We start from the raw sequence: 25789 nt of genomic DNA, 5'->3' as shown, positions 1-25789 counted from the left end.
TTCTTTCATAGTTGTCAATGAACAGGTTAGGAAATCCCATCAACATTTGCAAAAAACTATCTTTCTCCTCAAGTGTTAATTCCGTAGACAACATACCCTTCAACCTACTTCCTCCTACGCCAGGTGATTTGCTCTCCTCTTCATTGGGTTGCCCTTTTGGTGATGGATCACCAGTTGTGCTTACCCTTTGTGGATCCTTCATAATGATACCCATCACATCAATGGAACTGTCACTTTCGTCGGTGGATGTGGTCTCCTCCTCAGAACTGGAAGATTTGCTAGTGGTTTCATCTGCCGATGTTTCCAGATTCATTTGATCTGCTTGCCAATCCTCATGTCATAGTAGATTGTCTCCCCTTTCTTACCGGTCATGCGTAGAAGGCCAGTACCCTAGTCCTCTTTTGCCTTCATGGCCATCAACCATGGCCTTCCCAAGATTAGTGGATAGCCCTCCCCCTTAGTAGGCATTACAAAAACATCTACCTCTAACTCAATGTTGAAAGCTTTTATTTTCACGGCACTTACCACACCCACACACTTTACTTTTGCGTTGTTTGCCATCTTTGCCTTGCATGGAGAAGGCCTGTCAACCTTGAGCCCTAATCGAAGCATCATAGCTTCGTTCATTACACAGATTTGTGCACCTCCATCAATGTAGGTGTTTCCAACCCTCTTTCCTTTTATGTTTACGTTGACAATTGGAAGGATGTCATCCATGTTGCAACCCGAAATTGCTCCGGCTCCCTTTGTTTTGGAGCGTCTTGTACTTACCATTTTGGACCATTGTCGCCTTACTTTAGGTGCAAGATGTAGTAGATGTGTCCATGTAATCTTCGGTCCTTGCTCTGCCACATCCAATGTTAGATCATAGGGCTTAGAACTTTCCCCTAGTTGGAAGTCGGTGATGCCCAATTTCCGTCGTGGCCTGGATGGCCTCTTGCTAGTTTCTCCTCTCATGCTTCTCTCATCATCTGATTGTGTAACTTTCTCCCTCCTAGCTCTTTTCACAGTAATGGCTTCAAGTGGTTCTAAAAAGGTTACCTTCTCCTTACCCTTGTCCCTCTCCTTTGCTCAGGGTGGATCCACCACTACGGATTTTCCTTTCTCTTCTAGCCTTATGATGTTTACAGGGCGATCAAGTGGTGGGGCTGGTGGAAGAGGTGGAATGGATGCTTGTAGTGGTGTCCGGGGTGGACGTAGAATTTGTGTTGGTGGGGTTGGTGCTCGGGGTGGGGGTGTTCTTTCTCTACGCGGTGACAATTGGTTCCTCCTACCTCCTCTATTATAGTTTTGTCGTGGTTTGGGACAGTAGTACATACCGTGACCGTATTCTCTGCAGTTGTAGCAATGATACTCCCTGTTTTGTCGTCGTGCTCTTCCAGGGTCTTGATCTCTTTCTTGACTCCTCCCTTGTTGTATTAAGTGGACAGACAAATTCTGCAGTTGGTCAGTAATATGGGCCAACATATCTTGTTGGTCATCTCTTACCCCAAGAGCCGGTGGTGGTGGTGAAATGGTGGTTGTCATAGTTGCTGATCGACGCGATGTTCCTGCTTCTGTTGACTCGCTTTCTTTGGCTTTCATTCGCAGCTTCTTGTCCTTAAGGCGAGCAATCTCAACGGCTAACTCGTACGTAGCCGGGAATCTACCTTTCACATTCTCCTTGAGAAGCGGCCATAAGCCATGCATGAACCGATCTTTTTTTAGGAAATCGGGTGCAGTTTCCCCCCTTGCCAGTGACTCAACCCAACGTTCCCACAAATCCAAAAATTTGGACTCATAGGTGGCATATTCTAAAAAACCCTCCTACTTCAAATCTCTCAACTTGTCCCACAACTTTTCTGAAGTGGTACCTCCCCCGAAGCACCTCTTAAAAGTGGTTTTTAAGGGTTCCCATTCATCCTTGGTTGCTTGTGGAAGTGCATTGTACCATGATCTAGCTTCTAGCTTCATGAGATGCTTAAAGATTCTAACCCGGGATTTATCCGTATCTTTGTCGCTCACTACACATGCTACTTCAAAGTCATCTAGGAAGTCTGTTATCAAATCCTCCCCCTTCTTTCCTTTAAATGTTGGAAATGCTACACTTGCCATGATTACTGAGAGAGAGCTAGAAAGACACACTGCTTAGCTTGCAAAAGTTTTTTTTCTTCTTTACAAGGAGGCGTGTATACCCTCTTATACTAGGACATAGATTAAAACTTCGAACGGTACATTGCCTTGTACCAAAGGTAAGACAAATGGTTGATCTGATGCCAGAACCTCAAAAAACCGCTCCCCACCCAGCATGGTGTCAATGACGTGTTGGTAGTGAGCCTTCAAGTCCAGTATTACCTTGATTGAGCATACACGTGTTGGTATGTGTGATCTGTCTTGAGGTAGGTTGTACTGATTCATGTGAAGCTTAGAGGTGCTTAGTCACTGTCCAAGCTTGTGGGAGAGGGTGGTGTTCTTTCCTGAAACAAACTCAGTAGATCCCTAGTTTCTCTAGTGAGAGTGTGAGCCAATGCTTCCGTTATCTGTGCTGCAGCATCAGGTGTGACTTGAAAACTGACTGTGATAATTACCTCGGTGACATGAGTTACCCGATTCTCAAAGTAGAATAGTGTTGATTCTCTATTGTGCAGAGCTCCTTCCATTTTGTTGTTGTTGGTTGGTTGTAGGTTGCGGACATGGTTTCGACCTTCTCCTTCTTCTTCTTGGCACTTGGCCTATGTATATCCACTGGGTTTGGCGTGTTGGTTGACTCTCCCACTGCAAATCGATTACCGTTACGCCTGGCACTCGAGCTTTGATGGAGATGCGGAGTTCGTCTAGTTGTGCTTGGAGCTCTTCTTCTTCTATCGTCCAATTAGCAAATCCTGCTAGCCATTCATCCACTCACAATAGTTTAGGGGTTTTAGTCTTGTAAACTAAAGGGTTTCATGAAAAGATCCTCCGTGGGGGAACCAAATGACGGGAGCAAAGCGAACCCCGAACCCCGACGGCCTCTAAAACGCCGGAGACCGAATGGCGCGCCTCGAGCCTATCATGGTAAAGCAAACAGGGGGCACCACCTATCTTTAGCGGCTAGGACGCAAACAACACACCACCATAACAAAGTTTTCATCCAAGAGAGATGGATTCTTGGGAGTAATGATGAAGAGGAAAGATCAAGTGAGAGAGAGAGAGAGAGAGAGAGAGAGTGGAAGGGGGTATAGCGGCTTAGTCCTTAGGCACCACAAAAGGATGGCGAATCCGCACACTCATCACACATACACAAGCTCGCTCCAAACACAAGACTAGATGGCGATTCCGCACACCTCACATGGGCAAAACATTGCAAGAAAACATACTCACAAAACCTCAAGCTTTATTTAGAGAATAAGGCGATGAAATGGGGAGCATAGGGTAGAGGAATGAGAAGGGAGAGAGTGGTAGAGCACATGGCGGATAGGTGGGAGTTGATGGCGAAGACTCGCACGAGGGTTATGGCCATCATACTTCATTTAGTTGCCCTTCATCTTCCATAGCCCAAGGGTGTAGAGGTCATGCTCAAGACGAGCATGGTGATTGCGGTGATGGTGATCGTGTGGGTGTGTGTGTGTGCACTAGGCACACACAGTGCATAGTGTACTCTTTGGTGATATTGTGTGTATGTTTAGTGTGATGGTGACCCCTCTTTATATAGGGGAGGAGGGGGGAGAAATTCTAGAATTTAGAAATGAAGAAATCATTATCTACATAGGCCATGTGACTGTGGGCCCCACTTTGTCTGGATGTGTGTATATGTGCCAGAACAGGAGTCTCATGAGAGAGAGACTAAGAGAGAGAGATGGGTTGATGAAAAAAAAGTGAGAGGTGACATGGAGAATAAAGTAATTACAAGAGGGGAGAGAGGAGAGTGTGTTCAGAGTTGAATCTGTGTGCAGATGTGTGTGAACACAAGAAAAATCGGGTAACCACCGGGTGGGGATGGGTCTGTGGGCACCTTTTTCAATGAAACTGAGTGTGAGTGAGTGTGGGGGAGGTTATTTAGCTACAAGACAAGAGACATTGCGCTCTTTAGAGAGAGAGGGGGGTATTTGGGTCATGGGATATGATCGGAGAGAGAAAGGGGGGGTGGGGTATACTATTTTGGAAGATAGGGTAAGTTGCATGTGAGCTAGGGTGCATTATTGGTGAGTTAGAATGCATTATTGGTGAGAGGTGGGGTAGCTTGAGGGGAGAGAGAAAGGAGAAAGGACAAGGGGAAGAGAGAGGGGTTGACCTTTTGAGTGGAGGAGAGGAAAAGGGACTCACGGCGGGGCAACAGTGAAGAAAAGGGAGGCAAGATGGGGATGGGCTGCCCCGCAGGCATGAGGTGACCTATTTTACCTTTCTCATATATTTACATAATCATACTTTATTTTTTTCTTACTTTTTTTCCAATGCCTTTTATCACTCCCTCCCTAAGAGGGGGTTTTCAAGTGGTGGGGACGAGAAAAGAGGGGTATGGGAGCTTGGCTTGTGAAAAGCCCCCATCAGCACCTACTTGCAAAATGTAACAAAGAAGGTTGTTTTAGAGGAAAAGTGGTGACACTTGACCTCTCTAACCTGCAGCCTTTCACTATTTATACACAAAAGCAACCTTTGTGCCAAGCACTACAAAACAAGTAGAGGCAACACCTTAGACTTCAAAGTCTATGATAAGAAGAACACAACCAAAATTAAGAAGTATATTGTTACCTTTCACCAAGGGGTGTTTCTTTCAAATATGTGATGTTATTGGCAAGCTTCATAACGTACACATCCTTTTCCTACAATCGTTGTTGGAGAGTTTCAACCTCCCTCTTCGAAGAGGCAATACTTTCTTGTAATGCCACTGTTTTGAGCTGAAGAGCTTGATATTTGTGCATCCATGAATGCAAAGAAGCACATGCACCCATTCACAACCGATTGCAATAGCCTAACAAGCCTAGTTCTCCCCTCCCAACATATTGAAGAACCATCAACATTCGTCTCACCGACGGTACAACGTTGTTGGGATGACCTCTGCTCACCCTCACGTGTGGTCTCCAATGCAAACACAGCGGACAAGAAAATATGTACACTTTTGTTGTGCGGAGTACATGGTGGTGGAGGCATACGATTTGTGATGTGCATGAGCACCATGGTAGCTATTGCGTGAGGAAGCAAAGAATGAGAAGAAAGAGGACAGAGGGAGAGGGAGGAACATGGGAGGAGAGACGGGGGCAGGGGGGTAGAGGGGAGGAGGAGAAGAGAAGGGAGCAGGGAGGGAGAGGAGAGGGAGAGAGGAGGGAGGAGGAGGAGAGAACATAGGTTTTTTTTTTGGGAGATTTTTTTAGAAAAAAAGTGGACTTTTAATGCTTGTAGGTTTAGAAAAAGGTCAAAAAATGATTTTTTGATATGTATATATGTTGGGGGGGAATTTTAAGTCAAAAATAAGTAAAAATAACTTTTTTGAAAAAAGAAGTCAAATTTTGGCTCTTAGTGACCCACGTTTTTGCTGATATGGCCACACCCCTTTACTCCCTTTTATTTCCAAAAGCTAGAGAGAGAAGGTGACCTCTTAGGTCCACATACTACATGTGTCTTTAAAAAAAAAGCTAGAAAAGCCTACTCAAAACATCTTGAATGCCCTTGTCCCCTTAACCCTACACAACATTAGCCTTAATCCCTAAAAATTAGGATTCCTTACAAGCCCCATGCAAAGTCCATATTTCTCCTAATGAATGTTTTGTTGAGAGCTTCTTGACCCTGCCCAGTTTGACATATCGTGCATTTAGTGCATTACAAGAGACGATATCCCGGTTAGGAGGATCCTCACACACTTTTTGTGCTTATGGAGTGCACCACACTTATTGATACATGTCGACCAAGACGGTGCTAAGCAGGACGTTTACTTGAATAACCTGAGTCTAGCAATATCATTGTGAATTCATATGTAATGCCACATGCCTTCAAGGTGCAAGTGTACGTGATTGTGTTTAGAGAGATACCCTCTCTCTGCATCTGCTAAAAATAGCCCGGAGCTTTGTGACCCTAACCCTTGTCTTTCCGTCCTCCCATTGTAGAGCCTGAGATTTAGACGTCTCGTCATAGACCCCCCCTTCACCTTGTCATGTTTTCCTTTAAGATTCAATCGAATGTGATTGCATTCCAAGAGACGATATCCCGGTTAGGAGGTTTCTCATTATCCTCTCTCTCTCTCTCTCTCTCTCTCTCTCTCTCTCTCTCTCTCTCTCTCTCTCTCTCTTGTCCTTGTCCTCATCATCGAATAGATATTTAACACTAGGTTGGTAATGGGACACTTTTATGTCCTGGGACACTTTTATGTCCTGTTAAGTGACCATTTTCCTTGAATTATGTCAAGAGATTCAAAATGGATTTTGAGGTGCTATCTGTCTAGAAAGTTGTCTCATGAGCTGAAAAAAACTTGACATTTTTTTGGAATATCAATTCCATCTTTAACCTTGTCCTTGCACAACATTTCACAACCTAAACTGTGTGAAAAAACGGGTCCTGTTTTTGGCTTTTTTTCAACTTTTTGCAACTATACCACTCTAGAATTCATGTTTGTGAGGTCTATAATTCTAGAGAACTATCTTTAGTAGTCCTCAACATGTCCTGATGCTTCTAGGGAGAAATAAATGTTAAAGTTGTAAGTTATGACCAAATTACAAAAATTGTCAAATCCTGTTTTTTAGCCAATTTTAGCTCTTCTATGATTTTTTTGGTGGCTTTTATGTTATCCAAATGCACTTTTGATTTTCTATGTCGCATATTGTAACATAAAGCTAATATTCCTTGAGTTTTGGGGCACCTAATACCCTATTTTGCATAGTAGACAACGATGGTTGATTTTTTCAATTATAGAAGAAAACAAAACATTCTAGTATATCAAGTATAGATTTTTCAATATTGCTAGCTTCTTGTGACAACTACATGCATTTTGTAGGTAGTAACCATATCTAGTCATAAGGATCAAATTTGGCTAGATATTGAATAGTTTCTATGGGATTCTACAACTCATAATGTTGAACCCAGTTTTTTCATGTTTGCTGTATTTAGCACTTCATTTTTGTCCCCAAGATTCCCCTTGGTAAGAGATGTATTATTCTTTTGACATGCTCTATGGATCCTTATGAGCCTAAAGGAAAATAGGGAACTAAGAAAATATGCATATATTATTTGTATTAAACGTGGCTATAGAAACTTTGATGATAGGTTTGCAGAATGGTAAAAATTCAACTTTTTTGTACCTATTTCTTTTGGCAAAACAAAAAATAGTGAATGAGAAGAAATCATATGTTCTCATCACCAACCCATTGAAGTTAACTAGGGATTTTATCTCAAGTCCTACAAAAATCCCTTATCTTATTTTTATGCAACAAAATGTAAGAAATGACTGTTTTGATGAAAATGTACTGGTCCATTAACTTTGGAGGCTTGGTGTGACCAAAATATGAGAAATTTTACAAGTTTCTTATTTTTTCCATGTGTAGTAGTCCTTGAACTATAACCTCATGAAAGGATTTTACAAAATGAGTGGATCTACTATGGTTTTGGAGGGTTTTTTCAAAACCCTGAAAGGACACTTTTATGTCCTGTTAGGTTACCAACCTAGTGTTAAGGTCTCTTGAATAATTTCCTACAATGTTAAAATTCTCTCTTCTTCTTCATCTTCTATTTCCTTTCTACTTGTTGTCTTGTTCCTTTCTCTCTCTCTATTTCTCTTTATCTCCGTACTTTTTACATTCTCTCTCTCTCTCTCTCTCTCTCTCTCTCTCTCTCTCTCTCTCTCTCTCTCTAGAGTGGATGTGTGATATGTTCAATCTTGCACTTGAACATGGTATGCCTTATGATTGGAGTACTAATTAGGTTAAGCCTTTGCATAAATGAGGGGATGTAAAGAATGTAAACAATTACCGAACTATATTTGGGTCTCTTGTGGAAAAGTTGTTTGGGTGCATAATGGAGATGAGATTGAGTGATTGGGCTGAAGAGAATGACAAGCGTGCAAAGGGACAAGCGGGTTTTCGTCGATGCCATAACACAATTGATCATCTTGTCACTCTTCATGTTCTCATGGAGGAAAGTCGGTTGAGAGGCAAGTAATTGTATTTTTGTTTTGTGGACTTTAAGAAAGCCTTTGATATGATTCCACGTAACAATTTTTGTGGAGAAGGATGGAAGAACTCCAAGTGTCAAGTTAGTTTATCCTTGCGGTTTCATAAATCTATGAAAAGGTGATTTGTCAATTGCGCATGGGAAGAGAAATTTCAAAAGAATTGTAAGCACTATTGGGGTTAAACAAGGATGTCCGTTGTCACCAACTCTCTTTGGTCTCTGCATCGATCAATTGGAACAAATGGTACTTGACTTATGGAAGAAGAAGGCATTGAAGAAGTCACTATTTTCAATGCGGTAATCATGCTTTTGTTGTATGCGGATGATGTAGTGCTTTTAGCACACACTTTAGAAGATGCACAAAAGCTTATGGTTGTCCTTGAGAACTTTTGCTTGCATAGTGGGCTGATTGTGAATGAATCCAAAACAAAGGTTATGCTTGTGAAAACCAACCATAAGGAGAAGCCATGCATCGTGTACAACAATGAGACACTTGAAGGTGTTGAGAGCTTTAAGTACCTTGGCCTTGAGGTTCCGTCCAATCACAAGTGGCATGAATGTGCTATGCATCGTTTGGAAGCAGGAAAGAAAGCATATTATGCATTTGAGAACATGGTAATGCGGGAAACATCAAGTGTTGGGTTCTCAAAAGTATCCTTTTTATGCATTGGTGACACCGATTCTTCTTTATGGAGTTGAAGTGTGGGGCAGGAGCATATCAAAGTATACTTGGAAAGAGTTTGAGAATGTCCAAAAGTGCCATTTCTTACAAAATTTCTCCAAGTTAAGACACAAACACCATATATGCTCCTACTTCTTGAGTCAAGATCTCTTCCAATTGACGTTCTGGGCATGGAAACGGTTGTGCAGTACATGATAAAGATGCATAAAAACCCCTCACATTGACTTCTTACAATTGCATGGGAAGCAAGAAAAAATTTCAAAAGGCGCATAAAAGCAGATCTTGAGCAGGGATGGATGCAAGACATAATGAAGTGGTTTGGGAGATGGGATGCATTACACTCGCTACATGATGCTTCAATTGACTCCCAAGTGAATGAAGCTTTTCTCTACAACGCCAATGTATTACAGCTTGGGAGAAATCCGGTGGGTCACACTTCATACATTACACCACCCATATTGCCCCCAACTACAAAACCATGTCCTTCGCTGAAAGGGAAACCGTACTCACTTACATGCTTGAACCTATCCCCTTGTCGATGATACGCACTATCACAGCCATTTGGCTTAGCTCCCATTTCCTTCGATGCAAGATAGGGCATTGGGGCAATGGAGAAGAGTTTGAGATTCACTCAATTACCACTCATGCCGGAAAGTCTGGCTGCCACCTCATCTATGTCATTTGGCAGCGCTCTGATAGCCATGTGTCCTTCTACTCCTGCTCCCACGTTGACTTCGTCGATGCAGATGCAACTGATGCCACCGGCGCCCACCTCTCTCTCCATTCCACCTACATTTCTCAAATTTGTAGGGGCCAAGTTCGAGATCTTCCTGAATACACTAAGTTCCATTGCTCCTTCTGAGCAACTTGTCAGTATCGAAGCCTTCGCAAAGTCCATTTGCAGGATGAGCTGCTACCACTACTGTGGGTTTCATCGCCATTGATACTGAAACATGCATTGGGCTCTCACAGAAAACTAAAAATGGGTAGATGGTGGCTCAGTTGCGTGAAGGCTTGGAAACAATATGATGAGGGTCAATGCTCTACAAAATAGGGTGAATCAACATTTATTCTGCGCGCGTGCGTGGACGGATGTGCAACAAAAGAGAGAGAAACGGAGATCATGTATACAAATCCACGACGTGTGTGACAAATGGCTGCACAAGAAAATCCCCTTTGAAGACAAAAAATCCCAAATTTTTTTCCTTTCCACAAGAGCCATTAACTTCAGTGACCTCTGCCGTCTCTCTCTCTCTCTCTCTCTCTCTCTCTCTCTCTCTCTCTCTCTCTCTCTCTCTCTCTCTCTCTCTCTCTCTCTCTCTCTCTCTCTCTCTCTCTCTCTCTCTCTCTCTCTCTCTCTCTCTCTCTCTCTCTCTCTCTCTCTCTGTGTCTCTCTCTCTCGTCTCAACGGCTAGATTGCAGGGCACACACCACTCGAACTGGCCGGTTGAAGGAGAAGCTACCACAAGTTGGGGGAAGGGCTGGAATCCCTCCCCCTTTTATAACAATATAGATAACATAATTGCTTTGAAAAAAAATTTCACAAGGGTTTCTCTCTACTCTGCATAGCTCCGCTATGGATAGCTATAGCGACATCACATTGGGTCGTTGTCGGTGAGTTGTGTGTAGATCCCCTGGTTTTCTCATGCAGGGTACCAGACACGCTGTCTACCTTCCTTGGTGACAAGATCTAGCTCAGCTAAGGACGTTATCTTTGTTGTTGTGGCTTTGAGGCTACCCGACCTCTCTCTTAGGTCAAATCCCTTGTCTGGTTCTAGCGGATCTTCATTGAGGGGCAAATCTGCTACTTTGAGGGGTCTCTACATCTTTGGGGAGTGGTTTTAGTTCTACTATGGTTCTGTATTTGGGTGTTGGTCATGGATACTGGCACATGATGGGAGGGTTTGCTCCTTTGGAGGATTGGCAAGTCTGGCAGGGTGGTAAACTCTAGTTCCGGGTGGCATCTATTTACATCATTTATGGTGCAAGGCTCACCATAACAGCCCGTTTTTCTGCTTCTACTTGGAAGTCGATGGGTTTCAAGGTGATGGAGGCCTAACTCTAAGACATTGTTTATGTTTTACTTCTAGCTAATGTGCATTGGGTGGTTTCTCTTGTTGTTGTTGGTTAATTGCCCCGTTAATTGCATGATATGTGTAAGGCTTTGAGCTCCTTGTAATCGCATGTTTATTGCCTCTGGCTCGATTGTTGAGCAACGCTTTTATTGTAACTTTTTTTGGTTGTATTAATATTATCTAGCTCACTATTGTGAGTTTTGAAAAAAAAAAGATCTTCGAAATGAAAAGTAGAGTTTTTCTTTCGAAAAAACTCATTAAGTGTGAGTAGTATATAGAAAACCCAAAAGAATTAAAAGAGAAAACCCTGCTCAAATCGAGCCAGGGCATCAAGCCACATCACCAAGAACCACACAACCACCGTTGGTAGTGAAGTATGAAGGAGAAAACAAAGTGAAAAAATATGGAAAAATTTAATGTAATCTAATACCCAATGCCCTTTTGTTAAGAGAGAAGAAGTAAGAAAATGTCAACACCTTCTCAGTAAAACCTACAAAAAAGTGTTAAAAAGGAAGTTTGTCATCATTAGCTTGCCATGTGGAACTAATAAGAAGCTTTATCCAATGGTCCACAATTGCTCCCAAAATGCAACTCTCTACTAAAGGGCTTATGGAATCCAAAAAATAATGTTCATTTAGTTGTTTGTGGTTTCAAGGAGAAGTTGAATGTAGAAAAACTTTAGTGAGACATTTTGCATCCCTTTTTTATCTTTTGCAAAACTTACAATTTGTGATTGATTGTATTAATTCACTATGGGAGAATGCTGTTGTTACCGCACAGCATTACCAAGAGGAGAGAGAGAGCTTCAAGAAAGAGAGAGATTGTACGTTGCAGCCCCGTCGGCATGTTTTCCGATGTTTCTTCGAGTATTTCCGCACTTATTACCGCATATATAGAGTCCCATATTACCGCAACAGAAAAAGAATCCACGCGGCCCATTCCTCTCCCACTTTTCCCTTTCTATAAATCCTATTCTATTTTGTTACTTTTCAGAAATTGGTACCCCCTTTTTGCATGGAGTGTAAGAAGTCCCATTGTCATTGGGATTTTTAGTACCTCTCTTCTCTTTGCTTGCCTCATCTATTGGTATGATTCTCCTACTCTACTCATTTGTACTCCACGAGATTCTATAAACAAAAATATTTTGTTTCCACCTCAAAATCTTATGTCAACTATGCATTCATATGGAAATGGCAAGCGAACGATAATCGAAATTGTATTGTCTTGCGTTCATTAAAAAATAGCCCTTTTATACAGCATAAGTAGAGAAAGAAGACAAAATCCAAAAGATATTTATTAATTTTCATCCTCCAAGAGATCTCTACAAGTGCTTACATCCATGTCCAACCCCATGGTAGCTAAATCAACAAAGAAATCTATTGATTCATCCTCTATAGCCTCTCCTATTGAATCATCATCATCCTCTCCATCCTCGTCCTCCTCCTCACTATGGTTGGTTATTGGGAATGGTTGGTTCTCCTTGACCTCAACTACATCATCGTCATTGGCGTCTTCTTGAGATGGTATGGTGGGATCTGCCAAAGTCTCTATGCTCGTATCTGCAAAGATAGATCTGCTCCGTGGTGTGACTGGATTAACATACCAAAGTCGTATTCGATACATACAAGGCACATAAAAAACCTGTAGGTCATAGAGCAAACAACAACATGAATATAGTTTTATATGTATCATATAATGTTTTAGTGAGTTGCACATGGACTTTACCTGCTCATAACTACTAGGTTGCACCAAGTTGTCGGTCTTCTCGCGATGAAATTGCCCGGAGTCTACCATATAGAGCCCATTCTCATGTCTCTTAACCTCACCCGCAAACCATCGGCAGTCAAAGAGATATTTGTGAAATGTTATGAAATCCACTTTGATTATCCTCTCTATTGTTCCACATTCCATCACCTATTGTGTTGTCATGTCAAAGTTGCCCATAACTCCACTATCGTGAGTGGTTCGACGCTCATATATCTTGCGGGTTCAAAAATGACGTCCTTCGTACCACATAGAGTTGAATGTGAAGGCCTGCAAAAACCAATCAAGATAGATGAGAGAGAGAGAGAGAGAGAGAGATGACACACATACACACACACACACCAACACACACACACACACTCGCACACTAAACACATTGAGTATATTGAGTATATTACCCTTGGTAGACATGCTCACGTGTACTCCCATTCTTTAGGGCTTATTTGTTCTCCTTGTGCCTTGGCCTTGGTCATGGCATTGTGTATCCACCCAACAGGAATTAGATTAGGGTATTTGGCAAGCTCTTTAGGAAAGGGAGGTGCTCGCCTACCACCATGCGACCTCTTCCATGCTTCCCTCTCCCTTTCTCTCATTGTACGCACCTCCACATACATATCCACCCATTTGCCCATGATGGGAGCATTGAGTAGACAATGGTTGTTGACTATGGCTTGAAATTCCCTATCCAAAATCAAGAGAGAACCTTTCCACTTGGAATGTTTGCGTGTTTTTTTGGATCCTCTTCCTCCTTCTTTAAATGAGGCAATGATGGGTCTATTGTGAAAAGATATTGAGAGACATACACAAAAGCCTCTTGTACAATCCAACCCTGTGCCATGCTTGCCTGAACACATGAAACCATTAGTGATTAAAGTAACCAATAAAAAGCATTGTGAATACAATCCAATCCTAATAAGGTTTAAGGCTTAAGATCGATGAATACCTCTGGTTGTGATCGTAGCCTTACAAAGTCTTTCAAGGTCTTTAGGAACCTCTCAAGAAAGAACATCCACCTGGAGGGAACCACACCACAAATGGCTATCTCCTCAGCAAGATGGAGCAATAGGTGAACTTGGCTAACAAGGATAGAACGTGGGAATGCATCCTCAATAGCACAAGTTGCTTCAATCGCTAGAAGTCGAGCTGTTGGAATGGCTGAAAATTCGATTTCTTTGGAACTCACAAACCCGTAACCAAAAAACCCTTCATAATCTTCATAATAAAGTTAGTCTTCAAAGTAAAGTTTAGGAGGGAGGATCAAATGTGCTATACCTGACAACTTCTCCCACCTTGAATATTGCAGTCTTTACCTTCGTGTCCGCAAATCCACTAATGCTAATTGGAAGCACAAACTATTGCACAAACAAAAAGACTTATTAGTATCCAAAACCCTACACCACATACACACACACTCACATATACACACACATGCACACACACACACACATTACCTGAAGAATCTTTTGCCAATCATGGGATTTGAGCCCATACAGTTGTGTGGATCCTCCTTTCTTAGTTTTAGTGAAGGCACCCTTGAGCGAATGCATATAACCTGTTGGAGTACGGATGGATGAAATGACTTGTTGCATCCGCTCTTGATCCACCCTTGATAGAATCCAAGGTGCCTTTGGAAGAACCATCTTCCCCCGAGGCCCCAAATGAATCTTTGGTTTTTTGGGCGGCTTCTTCACATGCACACTCAGGCTCACACTCATTCGTCGCCCCACGTGTAAGAAGATCCTCAACCATATTGTGCAGATGATCTTCCTCCACCTCCATGTGGGGCGGGGTGGTGGGGAGATCCCCATATGTGGTGGATGTAGGATGCGCATGCGCTCGTGTGGACCCACCCACATCGGACGGCGGGTGTGACCCCCCTCCCATGACTGCTTCTTGGCGCAATCGCTCTTCCGTCCTCCTCCCGCCTCTGCCCCTGATCACACTCCAATGGGGAGCAACATCAATGGATGCCAAAACCCTCAGATCGCTAGTTTCCATTCGAGCGCGTTTTCTCGGAACGTCCTATAGTCCATAATCATCCACGTAAGCCAAGCATATACGCCGAAGCCGTGCCAACCGGCGGACCCACGTCATCCCAATCGACCTGCACACACGACCACACACTAAATAAGAAAAAGAAGAATCAAGAATGTTGGTATTGACATGACTGACACTCATTAAAGATAGAGGGGAGGTGGATACAAGAGGTCATGCAGTCGGCGTAACCTTAATGTCTCATCAGAGATTTTCGTGGTAATACATGTGGTAATACAAGCGGGAACAGGCGCGGTAATATGCACGGTAAAATCTCCGACTAATTTTTATGATATAAAGGGGGCACCTGCGTGCCCCCGCGAAATTGAATGCCAAAAATTCAAAAACGAGCTCCTCTTCTGCGCTGGCCTGTTTCCCTCTCCATCTCCAAGCTCTCTCTCCTTCTCCCTCTCCATCTCCAACCTCTATTACTCTCTTCATCTCCATCCCCACCATATCCAAGCGATCGAGGTCACCACTATAAGTGCTCGAACTCTCTCTCTTTCTTCTCGTTCTTCTACACACACACACGCAAACACATACACACACACACATGCACACACACACATGCACTAACATGCACACACATTGTACACACACGCACACACACACACTATTTTGTGCGTAATCACACACTAATGCTTGCATTAGTGTGTGATTGTGCACAAAATAATGTGTTTTCACACACTATTTTGTGCACAATCACACACTAATGTACGCATTAGTGCGTGCATGCATTAGTTAGTTTTTACACACTAATTTGTTCCCAAGCACACACTTATGCTTGCATTATTGTGTGCATGCATTATACACACACTAATGCTTGCATTAGTGTGTGATTGTGCACAAATTAGTGTGTTTTCACACACTATTTTTTTCACAATCACACACATATGCCCGTATTAGTGTGTACATGCATTATACACACACGCATTAGTTAGTTTCTACACACTAATTTGTGTCCAAGCACACACTAATGCAAGCATTAGTGTTGAGGCAAGCTTTTCCATGCATGGGAACCCCCCCATATATCTTTGCCCTTTTACCAAAATATTTCCTATTATATAAGTTACTTTTGATTTTTCTTCCCTTTTTCACAAAAGTTTTAGTCTTTATTAAATAAATAAGACTTATGCTAATCAATCACGATGTAGCATAAATAAGTAAGCTTTCTTTGTTGATATCTCTTTTGACCTTAAATATTAAATATATATATTCTAAATTACATTATATAGTTTAGTATTTTCTAATATATTTTTTATGTATATATATTATTCCACCCTACCAAATATTTTATTCACTACTTTTCATTTTCAAACCTCAACCCCACTTTCAAATTTCAATAATACCTCCATCTAGATGATTGCCAATCTTTTCAAAACTCTAGGTCATGTTTTCATACACATGAAGGAGCTTACACTTGAAGGCAAGAGAGAAGTCCACTCAAAGGAGACCACCAAAAGACCTTTGTAGCCACAAATAATACATTATTTGGCTGAATTTTTTAAGTAGAGAAGAACCCCGAATCTGAAGGAGAGTTCAACATGAAAGATGTAGCTCATGATCTCAACTTTTAGCTCAATTTTTTTAAGAATTTTTGGACTTATGAACACGGAGATATGATTTTTGTAGTGGACCCCAGTTTTCTCGTGTAATGTTGACACAGGCCATCCTCAATTTTCTTCCCTCTAGAATGGCTATGGTTCTACAAGTCTTCAAGATTGATTACAAGAGACGAGGCTCTTTTAATGAGGTCTTGTCAAATCTAGAGTGATTCTATCACCATTTTTGGAGGATCCATCCTCATCAACAACTATCCACCTTTGACAATCTCTCTTGTAAATTTCTTACCTCTCTCTTCTCTCCCTAATAAGCTTATGTCTAGCCAAAGCTAGACTATTGTAAATATTTCCTATCCTCTACATCCTACCCACATTCTCTCATCCTCTCTCTCTATTGACTCTAGTATTTTAAATAATGAGGAGACAAGAAGGGAGCCACAGTCACATGCACCCCATTTTCCTAGTCACCAAAGTGGGACACTCACCTCAAATAGAAATATTGCTAAATCCTCCCCTCCTTCCCTATATCACCATGCACAAAAAATGAGCACCACACCTCCACACCACTTGTAATTAAGGGTTGAAGGCACAATTTCAAGAAGAAGAAGGGTGGACACACTCATGATATTCCTCGCCATCAACTCCCATCTCTCCATTATGCCTCCTACGATCTTGTCCCCTTCTCATTTTCCTACCATACGCTACCTATTGTATTCATCTTTTGCAAGCAATCAACACAGTCCATCTTGGTGCCATACTTTGTGTCGCTTTGGATACATCTCATTGTGAGTATGGTATATGCTTGTTCCTTGTCTTTTTTTTCTGCTTATGTAAAGGTGTGCGGATTCGCCACCATACACACACACTCTCTCTCTCCCTCTCATATTCCTATCATCTTGCTACTTCCATCTTGAGGTGTGCGGATTCGCCACCTCTTGTATGATAAGTGAGCATACTCGCAAGTTTCCCCTACCTCATTATCTTCCTTACTAACATGCACGAGTAGCAAGCCCATTCTCACTCATTCACCACTCCTCTCACCTTATTCTCCGACCACCCCATTCCACATTTGGACGTGGATCTTGAAATTGTTTTCCATGGCATGCTTCATTGTGTATATGTATGCGTCCTAGCCGCATATCTTGCTAGGTGGTGCCCCTATTGTGTATCCCCCATGATGAGGCCATTGTGCATAGTCTTGGTGTAGAGGCCACCGGGTCTATTTTTAACTTCCGCCTCTCATTTGGTGCCCCCACTGAGGAGGGCTCTTGAAACCTTCAGTTTACAAGGCTGACATGTTTACTTGTCTTCATGGACAAGTGGCTTCTTGAATTCTCTAATTGGACCACTGAAGAGGAGGAGCTTCAAGCAGGTTTGACACAAGTCATCAAGACACTCTTGCCAGAGTGTTGTATTGTTAGCATAGAAGAAGTGGTAAGACCCTCTTTCCCTACTCAGATTGTTTACATTTCTCATCATCCCCGCAAGCGTAAAAGCAAGGCACAAGCTGCATCATGCTCACATTGTAGCCAAAAACCGCACCTTCGACATGAGCGCAACCCAAAGTGAAGAAAAGGCCATCATTCTCTCCCTCGACATCCGCACAGGCGTTCTCACAACGGTAGGCTTTCAAGTAGCACTAGGCTTCTCTACATCTACGTCCCCATCTTTGCCACCTATTCCACCTACATCCACAACAAGCCTTCACAACTTGAGGAAGCTACTACGAACGCGTGGTCCCTCCCTCTCCCTTGCACCAAAAGATTCAAGGGTTTTCCAGCGCCGACAATCACCCCGTCTCCAAAACAAAAGTATAAATCCTCCAAAGTCTTTCTATACCTCACTCTCATCTCATGAGCCAGGAATTAGAAACAGCAGCATGGATTCTACGTCGTCTACTGAGTGAAATGGTGGAGCTTGTCATCGACAAGGTCTTTGACACAGGTTTTGCTTGGCGGAAAGACAAGACCCTCCACCTTCAAGGGATGTTGCTTGTGAATCAAGGCTATGATAACGACTTTACAGCTTGCTATGTATCCATCCAAATTGGATTAATACAAGTGGTAAGACTCACCACCTACCTCATCACACCTGTGTATACACTAGATGGCACTCTATCTTGCAAGAAAGTGAAGTTGCTCAAAGAGAGAGGGTTCAAGCTTTTCCAAGAGCTTGCTAGAGGGGCAGTCCTAGAGCTAGAAGACGAAGACAACCTTGTCCTGTGGTACTACAAATTTGACCTCGACTACCAAGAGCTCTACACCTCCAACTATAACCTTCCACCACGAAGGAGAGAGCCTTTCCGAATTATCATGTGATGGACCCAGTGCATCAGCCTTTTGCAAGGAACCAAACTTATGCACCACAACGAATTCAATCAATCAAAGTAATCTTGGACCGCAAGATGTTTTATCAGCAGATCATTACAACCATGTTTGGTAGAGAACAACTGCAAGAGATAAACACCTCTTCTCTACCCTTTATCCTCCCTATGATTAATCATGAAGTGTCTTTTGATGTAGTTATTTTCATCCTTGTATAGTATGTTTTCCATCTACCGAGCACCCATGTATTGAATCTCTATTTTTTTTTTAAAGAAGATTTCTAAGTCGAGTTAATTTTCTCACTCTCACAATGGCAAGTGTAGCATTTCCAACCTTACTGGTAAGGTGGGTGAGGATGCTGCAGACTTTCTAGACAAGTTGGAAATAGCATGTGTCATCTCTGCGAGAGATGATGATGCTTCGCGCTTGCGCATCTTCCCACTTCTAATGAAGGTGGAGGCAAGATCATGGTACAATGCCTTGGCACAAGCAACCAAGGAACGGTGGGACTTATTAAGAGCAGCCTTTGTCAAGCATTTTGGAGAGGGCACAACATCAGAGAAGCTATGTAAATTGTTGACAGAGTTGAAGCAGGGCAGTATGCTGGAATAGGCATCATATGAGTCAAAGTTTGTAGATTTATGGGGGCGATGGGTTGCATCGCTAAGAGAGGATGAGGGGGCACCTGATTTCCTAAAGAAAGATCGGTTTGTGGCTAGGTTATGGCCAACTCTTAAAGAGAAGGTGAAGGGAAGGTTTCCTGCTACGTATGAGCTAGCAGTTGAAGTGGCCCGCCTTAAATACAAGAAGTTGCGCCTACAAGCCAGGAATATCGATGAAGAGGAAGCCGTTAGGACCCAACCACCTCTAGCACCACCTACAACAGTCGCCCAGAGGATTCAACCACAAGAACCAATTGAAGATCAGCAAGACCTGCTCAATCGAATCACCAATCAACTTGAGAATCTCTCAGTCCATTTGATACAACAAGGGCATGCACACAATCGCAACCAAGAGCAAGGAAGAGGACAACGAAGGCAAAACCAAGAATACCACTGCTACAATTGTGGGGAGGATGGTCATGGCATGTACTACTGTCCACACCCAAGGAGACAGAATTTCAACAGGGGAGCCAGGAAAAACCAGGTTTCACCACCGAGAGCAAGACCACCACCACCGAGGGCACCACAACAAGCACCACCCATACAAATCCTACAACCACCCATTCAACCACAACCACCACCACCACCACAACCTCTCATTCCATCCTTACCCCCACCACTAGTTGGCAATCAAATAGTAAGTGTCATCAGTCTTGAAGGTAAAGGAAAGGAGAAAGTGGAGGAGGATATCAAGGGAGTAGCAAAAGGTAAGACCAAGTTTAAAGGAGTAGATGCCATAGGCGTAAAACGCGCTAGGCATGGTGAATCTTCCCAAAAGGAAGAAAAGATGAAGATTAAAGGGGAATCTAGCAAAAAATCCGTCCAAGTCACGACGTAAAATTAACATTGTAGATTTCTCTTTGGGTGAATGTTCTAAACCATATGATTTGGTTCAAGATGTTTCTGTGCAGGGCCCAAAAATCACCTGGCCCCAATTACTCCACCTAGCACCTAGGGTGAGGATACAATGGACAAAGATGGTTAGCACGAGATGACCAAAGCCAAAGATAGCTGGGGCTATCTCTGGGAGGAATCTAGATGACATACTACCAGTGATGGATGCTTACATCAAAGGGCAACACATCTCCAATATCTACATCGATGGTGGCACACAAATATGCATCATGAGTGAAAAAATGATGCACCGTTTGGGTTTAGAGGTGAGTCGGCCAGCACCATGCCGAGCCAAAATGGAAAATAATTTAAAAGTTCAATGTGTTGGTGTCATAAATGAAGTTAGGATAAAGGCATTCAACACCCAGGTAGATGTGGACATCTTTGTCATGCCACACAAAGGGGAGGTCTATCCTGTCATTCTAGGGAGGCCTTGGCTTATAGCTATGAGAGCTAAGCAGGACTGGGACACCGGCATAATCCAGATGAAGGATGCAAAAGGGAGGCCAATACTTTACGACATGAAGAAAGGTTGGCAATGCGACATGGGTCTAGAAACCTCTATGGATGAGTTTTCTAGTGGTGACTCTTCAACCACTTCAAAGGAGGAGTCAACAGTGAGTGAAGAAAGTGACAGTAGCATTGAGGTGATGGGGATCATTCTCAAGGACCGTAAGAAGATGGAGCAACCTGATTTCTCATCATCAAACCAAGGGGAGACACCAGGTATACAACCTCTGGTAGAAGCACGTAAGCTACATCAAATGCTCTCTAGTGAGTTGTGTGGAAAGGAGCGTGAAGATTTTATTTTGATGCTAAGTAATTTCACCACATTGTTCATTGATGAATATGATAAAATCACTAGCATCACAGTAGTTCAACATCACATTAAGCTCAAGGAGGGAAGTAAACCTATAGTGCAGAAGCTCAGGCGGCTAGGAGTAATTCAACAAGACGCCCTGCTCAAAGAGGTGAGGAAATTGCTAGAAGCCGGTTTTATCTATCCTGTTGAAGACTCAGAGTGGGTTTCTCCAGTGGTAGTCACACCAAAGAAGAATGGTAAGTGGAGGGTTTGTGTTGATTACAAGCCTCTTAATGCAGCCACAAAGAGGGACCATTTTCCTCTTCCTTTTCAAGACTAAATTCTCAATGAGGTAGCAGGACATGAGCGCTACACCGTATGTGATGGCTACTCAGGCTACTTCCAAATTAGCATCGCTAAAGAAGATCAAAAGAAGACAACCTTCATCACACCATGGGGATGTTTTGCTTACAGAGTTATGCCTTTTGGTCTCAATAATGCTCCAGCCACTTTTCAGCGATATGTAACATTTGTTTTTCAGCCATTCTTTGGAAAATCAATCCGTGTTTTTATTGATGACTTTTGTATCTATAGCTCTCGCTCTCTTCATTTGGAGAAAGTTTATGAAGATCTAGCTAGGCTACAAGCTTTGGGGGGCCAACTCAATGTGGAGAAATGCCACATTGGTGAAAGCAAGGTTACTCTTCTTGGCCATGTGATCTCGGCCAATGGCATTGAAGCTGACCCAAGCAAGGTTCAAGCCTTGCTAGCTTTGACCTATCCCACCACAACAAGGCAGTTGGTCTCTTTTCTTCAAAAGGTGAGGTATTTGAGTAGGTTCATTCACTTGCTCTCCCAAGTGGTTCTCCCTTTACAACAAGTTATCCATCAAGAGATCTTCACTTGGAGTGAAGAAAATGGACAACAATTCAATGAGGTAAAAAAAATTCTAGCTTCACTTCCCACCATAGCACCTCCAAAGTGGGACGAGCCATTTTATGTAAACCCTAGTGTGGGCAATGACACACTTGGGGCTGTATTGATGCAAAAGGATCCTCAAACTTCGTTCATGCGTCCTATCTACTTCTCTAGTCGAATGATGACTCCATCAGAAAAGGGATACACGACAGTGGAGCACATGGTTCTTGCATTAATGTTTGCTACCACCAAATTTCGCTCTTATTTATTGTCTAGACCATTCATAATCTTAACAATGGAAGAAGTATTTCCTTATGTAATGCAGCACATGGATGTTCCTTCTAGGATTTCCAAATGGCTCACAAGACTACAAGAGTTTGACTACACAATGCAAGTGGAGAACACCACAAGGGCCATTCTAGGAGGTATTCTCACTCATCGCCACTATGAAAAGAAGATAAAGATAAAGCCAAATGATCAAGATATTACACCTGTGCTGGAAGTCCCTAAGGTAGAGGAGGCTCACTCTCTTTTCTTTGATGGAGCCTACAAGAGGAAAGTGGACAAAGCTGCAGCAGGCATTGTCATCTTCAACGAGCAAGGGGATAAGGTTTTCTCCATTGGGAATCTCTTGGATTCTCACTCTAACAATGAGGCAGAATATGCAACCTTAACTCTTGGGTTAGAGTGGTGTGTGACACAGGGCATTCAACGGTTAAATGTATTTGGTGATGCCATGCTTTTAATAAAACAAATACAAGGAACTTGGGCTTGTAAAAATCATAGCTTGCTAGGCCATTTGCGCAAAGTCAAGGAACTTTTAGGAAAATTTCAAGTTGTACAATTACATCATGTCCCTCGAGCAGAAAATCAAGAAGCAGATGCTCTAGCTAGAGAGAAGCTGCAAGATGTTTCAGTGGTGGGTGCTATCAAATTGAAGCTGCCTCTCTTCCAAGGTAGCGATGCTATGCCTGACATCATGAGTTTATTGGACACAGGAGAGTGCCCTAAGGATCTTACTAAGGGCCAAAATTAGTGGCTTGTGCGCAAGGCAACAAAATACCGCCTTATCAATGACGACCTCTACTGCAAGGGTAAGGATCAAATTCTTAGGCGTGTACCTCTCTCTAGAGAGATCACTGAAATCATTTCAAGTTGTCATGATGGTGTTTGCGGAGGACACTTTGCACTTGACATCACTAGTAGAAAGATTCTACAAGCCGGGTTTGTATGGCCTAGTCTACATAGGGATGTCCATCATTGGTGTAAAACATGCAAGGAATGTCAAAAGGCAGGGGATAGGAGGCTCACATATGAGCCACAGACTCCTATAATCTCATATGAACCATTTGAGAAATGGGGAATTGATGCTATTGGGCCTTTGCCAAGGAGCCAATCAAGTAAATTTTATATCATCATGGGTGTGGACGACATGACCAGGTGGGCTGAAGCAGTTGCCACCAACCGGATTACAACTAAGGAAGTGGCTAAGTTCGTATTTGAAAACATTTGTTGCCATTTTTGCACTCCTCTTGAAATAATTTCTGACAGGGGACCAGGTTTTAGAGGAGACTTTTTAGGAGAGCTAATGGAGAAGTTAGGTATCTCACGACGACACTCAACTCCCTACTACCCACAGTGCAATGGTTTGGTGGAAAAGGTAAATGGTATGATCTGCAAGATCATCACTAAGCATGTAAACAATCACAAAAGTGATTGGGACAAGCATCTTATGGCTGCACTTTGGGCTTATCACACTTCATTTCGCACATCCCTTGGGTTCACACCATATCACTTGGTGTTTGGTAAGGAAGCCATTTTACCCATTGAAGTACAATTGGCTAGTCTCAGGGTGCTAGCTGGGCAGGTGGAATGTCCTAATGCTCATCTCCACAACCACATTCTTGATCTAGAGAGGCTTCAACTAGACACAGAAGATGCTATCAACTATTATGCAGCACAGTCAGAGCAACGTCGACTTACCTTCAACAAGGGACTTAGGGCAAAAGGTCTCAAGAAAGGTATGTTGGTCCTACGGTATGATAACAGATTTGCACTAGGAAGGATAAAAAGTTTTCACCCAGATGGGAGGGGCCATTTGTCATTAGAAAGCGCTACGCCAATGGTAGTTACCAATTGATGGATACAGATGGTAGGCTCCACAAAACACGTGTCAATGGATGGAGGTTGAAGCAATAATTTTTGAGATTTGATCAAACACATATGATGGAAATCCCCGAGGAGGGAGACTCCTCCACCTCAATTGAAGAAGAATCAAGTACAACGCTAGAGGCATGAATACCTCTAGCCTTCGGGGGAGGGCTAATGAGGCAAGCTTTTCCATGCATGGGAACCCCCCCATATATCTTTGCCCTTTTACCAAAATATTTCCTATTATATAAGTTACTTTTGATTTTTCTTCCCTTTTTCACAAAAGTTTTAGCCTTTATTAAATAAATAAGACTTATGCTAATCAATCACGATGTAGCATAAATAAGTAAGCTTTCTTTGTTGATATTTCCTTAAATATTAAATATATATATTCTAAATTACATTATATAGTTTAGTATTTTCTAATATATTTTTCATGTATATATATTATTCCACCCTACCAAATATTTTATTCACTAGTTTTCATTTTCAAACCTCAATCCCACTTTCAAATTTCAATAATACCTCCATCTAAATGATTGCCAATCTTTTCAAAACTCTAGGTCATGTTTTCATACATATGAAGGAGCTTACACTTGAAGGCAAGAGAGAAGTCCACTCAAAGGGGACCACCAAAAGACCTTTGCAGCCACAAATAATACATTATTTGGCTTAATTTTTTAAGTAGAGAAGAACCCCGAATTTGAAGGAGCATTCAACATGAAAGATGTAGCTCGTGATCTCAACTTTTAGCTCAATTTTTTTCAGAATTTTTAGAGTCATGAACACGGAGATATGATTTTTGTAGTGGACCCCAGTTTTCCCGTGTAATGGTGACACAGGCCATCCCCAATTTTCTTCCCTCTAGAATGGCTATGGTTCTACAAGTCTTCAAGCATGATTACAAGAGACAAGGATCTTTTAATGAGGTCTTGGCAAGTCTAGAGTGATTCTATCACCATTTTTGGAGGATCCATCCTCATCAACAACTATCCACCTTTGACAATCTCTCTTGTAAATTTCTTACCTCTCTCTTCTCTCCCTAATAAGCTTATGTCTAGCCAAAGCTAGACTATTGTAAATATCTCCTATCATCTACATCCCACCCACATTCTCTCATCTTCTCTCTCTATTGACTCTGGTATTTTAAATAATGAGGAGATAAGATGGGAGCCACAGTCACATGCACCCCATTTTCCTAGTCACCAAAGTAGGACACTCACCTCAAATAGAAATATTGCTAAATCCTCCCCTCCTTCCCTATATAAGGAGGCCATGAGAGTTCACTTAAAACACACACACACACACACACACACACACACCTATCCATACACACTCTTGTGCTACATGCTTGTAGCATGAACCCTAATCACATAATCACAACACCATTATCATCACCATCACCATGCACAAAAGATGAGCACCACACCTCCACACCACTTGTAATTAAGGGTTGAAGGCACAATTTCAAGAAGAAGAAGGGTGGACACACTCATGATATTCCTCGCCATCAAATCCCATCTCTCCATTATGCCTCCTACGATCTTGTCCCCTTCTCATTTTCCTACCATACGCTACCTATTGTATTCGTCTTTTGCAAGCAATCAACACACTCCATCTTGGTGCCATACTTTGTGTCGCTTTGGATACATCTCATTATCAGTATGGTATACGCTTGTTCTTTGCCTTTTTTTCTGCTTATGTAAAGGTGTGCAGATTCGCCACCATACACACACACTCTCTCTCTCCCTCTCATATTCCTATCATCTTGCTACTTCCATCTTGAGGTGTGCGGATTTGCCACCTCTT

This window comes from Adiantum capillus-veneris, chromosome 25, assembly GCF_014529385.1.
Source record: "Adiantum capillus-veneris isolate H3 chromosome 25, ASM1452938v2, whole genome shotgun sequence".
Lineage (NCBI taxonomy): Eukaryota > Viridiplantae > Streptophyta > Polypodiopsida > Polypodiales > Pteridaceae > Adiantum > Adiantum capillus-veneris.
The sequence above is the reverse complement of the archived record's forward strand: the minus strand, read 5'-3'. Positions refer to the sequence as shown.